Source organism: Oryctolagus cuniculus, chromosome 8 (genome assembly GCF_051225735.1).
Source record: "Oryctolagus cuniculus isolate XC-2025 breed Fujian yellow rabbit chromosome 8, ASM5122573v1, whole genome shotgun sequence".
Lineage (NCBI taxonomy): Eukaryota > Metazoa > Chordata > Mammalia > Lagomorpha > Leporidae > Oryctolagus > Oryctolagus cuniculus.
Genome location: NC_142874.1, coordinates 120,908,321 through 120,911,760, shown reverse-complemented (window position 1 = coordinate 120,911,760; position 3,440 = coordinate 120,908,321).

Sequence of the window (3,440 nt, the reverse complement as noted above, 5' to 3'; positions counted from 1 at the left end):
GATTGATATCCACGATATGAAACTGATGAGTTGCTGCAGGAGGTTAGGTAAGGCATTTCTAAAGCGGGGTATGTGGGAGCATCAACATGGGGAGAAGTAGAAAGAGAAGCTGCCGTGTTCTTTACAGACTTATATATATAATTAACATTCCCCTAAACCTGGGCACCTTGACAGCTTAGTTTGATCTCTTTACCTTGCCAATGAAAATGTTCTGCAATTCTACTTAAGTTGTTGACAACTTGTAAATAGGGCAACGTGCCCTCATCTAACCTGCCTAGCTTGAGTCTGCTCGTGGCCCTAGATCCTTGGCTTTGCCAGAAGAAGGTGGGGCTTTGGGAGAGTGCAGCAAGTTCACAGTCTTGAAGTCATAGAACCCAAGGGCTGTGTACATGGGCTTGGGCACAATAAGCTAGGCCTGGAAGGGCAGTAGGTGTTTGCCATCTACAACCATAATGAAGTTCACGAGGCCCAAAACGAGGATGGTAGGAGAAAAACCTAAAAGCAGGTCAGAGGCACTGCAAACTATGATTTCTTTCTTTCCTTTTTTTTTTTTAATTTATTTGACAGGTAGAGTTATAGACAGTGAGAGAGAGAGACAGAGAGAAAGGTCTTCCTTCCATTGGTTCACTCCCCAAATGGCTGCTATGGCTGGCTCTATGCCGATCCGAAGCTAGGAGCCAGGTGCTTCTTCCTGGTCTTCCATGCAGGTGCAGGGGCCCAAGCACTTGGGCCATCCTCCACTGCTCTCCCAGGCCACAGCAGAGAGCTGGACTGGAAGAGGAGCAACTGGGACTAGAACCCGGCACCCATATGGGATGCCAGCACCACAGGCGGAGGATTAACCAAGTGAGTCATGGTACAGGCCCCTCGAGCTTTAATTTCTATATATTTGGGTGCATATATACATGTCTGTGCAGCAACGGTCACTCTAGACCAAAAGCCATCCAATGCCAGCAGGCTTTGCTGTGGTCCAGTCATTGTTTAGTCTGAGGTGAACACAGTATGGCCTGATGCGCTCTGTTGAGAAAATGGTGATTGGTTTGCTGCAGTAAGACTGAGATCAATGTGGTATGTGCTAACCTTTAGAGGATAAACATGACAGCAAGGAATAGAAAAAGCAACTGTTAAAGTAGTTTTCTTTTTTTTTTCTAATGAAAAGAAAACAAGATTCATATTTTGCATCTCTTTTCTGTTGATTCAGGAACATATAGACAAAGTCTGTTCTAAAAGTTAATCCCAAGACAGAGTTACAGAGAGAGGGAGAGACAGAGAGAGAGGATTTCCATCTGCTGGTTCACTCCCCAAATGGCCACAACGGCAGGTGCTTCTTCCCAGTCTCCCATGTTGGTGAAGGGGCCTAAGGACCTGAGCCATCTTGTACTACTTTCAGGCCATAGCAGAGAGCTGGATTGGAAGTGGAGAAACCAGGACATGAACCAGCACCCATATGGGATGTCGGCATTGCAGGCCAGGACTTTAACCCGCTGTGCCACAGCACCAACCCTGGACTGAGTTTGACTCCCAACTTCAGCTGGGTCCAGTCCTTGCCAATGTGGGTACACGGGGACTGAATCAGAAGATGGGAGCATGTTCTCTCTCAATCTCTCTCAGTCTATCCATCTTTCTGTCTCTTTTTGCCTTTCCACTTCTCAAATAAGTAAATAATTTAAAAAAAAAAAACATTTGAATCTTATTTGGGATTTGAAAAGTGAATATGGAAGGAAAAGACAAGACTAAGATCAAGGTACTGAAAAATTAGGATAAAAATATAGTCCTGGACTGGGATTCAAGACCCCAGCTGAGGCATTTAGCTTTATACTATAACCATAGTTAACAGTAAAAAGAAATAGTGAGAATTATAATTTTATGATCCTTAATCCATGCTAGGAACTGTGACCATCCCTTTATCTGCCTTAATTAACTTTCTAAATCTGCATGAGAAGGTGAATTAGGGGCTAATAGTCTCTTTTTCATGGAAGAAGAAATTCTATTAAGGGCCTTCACAGCTGGTAAACAGTGAAGACAGTATTTGGAGATAAATAACTGGAGTAGTCAGATCATAGGAATGACAGGATGAGAGGAGGAAGAAGCTGCCAGTTCTGTCATATAATCTACTGGGGTGTGGTAATCTAGAGAGAATTGTTCAATCAAGGCAATATTGAAATAATATAGATGGGACAACTTAAAACATGGACCAGGAAGATTCAAAATAAAAAATACACTGGAAGAAAAAGTGCAAAAGAAAAGTGAGCAGGTTTCAGGGCTACTTGTATCATAGGCTAAGAAACAGCACAGACTCAAAGATTGCTAGTTTATAATGGAGTTTACAAAGTCATGGTCAATTCTCTGAATTTGGTCTACAGATTTGTTTCATTTGAACAGTTGGTTATAGGATTACTTCCCAACAATTAAAAATAAAAATGTATATAAAATATGAAATTTTGATTAATCTTTTGTTCTAAGTAGAAAGATTGGCTGGCCAGCGCCATGGCTCACTTGGTTAACCCTCCGCCTGTGATGTCAGTATCCCATATGGGCACCAGTTCTAGTCCCGGTTGCTTCTCTTCCAGTCCAGCTCTCTGCTGTGGCCAGAGAGGGCAGTGGAGAATGGCCCAAGTGTTTGGGCCCCTGCACCTGCATGGAAGACTAGGAAGAACCTGGCTCTTGGCTTTGGATTGGCATAGCACTGGCCATAGCGGCCATTTGGGAAGTGAACCAATGGAAAGAAGACCTTTCTTTCTGTCTCTCTATCTCTCACTGTCTATAACTCTACCTGTCAAATAAATAAATAAATAAAAATAATAAAAAAGAAAGAATGGCAACAAGAGCTCTTATTATTCACAATAACCATCAGTCTGAGTCCTGAGTCCACTTTAGTTCTTGTTTTCTCTGCCCGAGAGTCCTGCTCTCTGCACTTCATTTTATTTTATTTTCTATCTGTTTCTGTCAGAGGCATTTCAGCTGTTAACCTCTGTTTATATACATAAACGTCTTGTTGAAAGGATTTAATTAGATAATGTGTATGAAAGTGCTTTGTAAATTATAAGGTAGTACGTAAATGTACTACATAAATAAATGTAGGGCATTATTAAAGTATCTTAATCCAGTCTTGTTGCACTATGTGAACAAAAGGGCCAGCCAACAGTTTAGTGAAGGAATTTGTCCTGAAGCATTGGCATATCCTGTAAGTCCTACTAGCATTTACCAAGCACTGTACAAGACAATGAAATCACCAACACTTCAAACGTCAAATTTCCATGGACCACCTAAAGTCTTCTGGAAGCTAGAGTTACAATGGTGAATAAGCAGATAAAGTTACTGTCAAGAAGCTTACAGACTATTGTAGAGGAAAGAAATAGCAACACGTAAGAAATAAAACACTGAAGATAGCCACCATCCCTCCAACATGGTAAGACAATGTCAGAATATCAAAAAGCTAA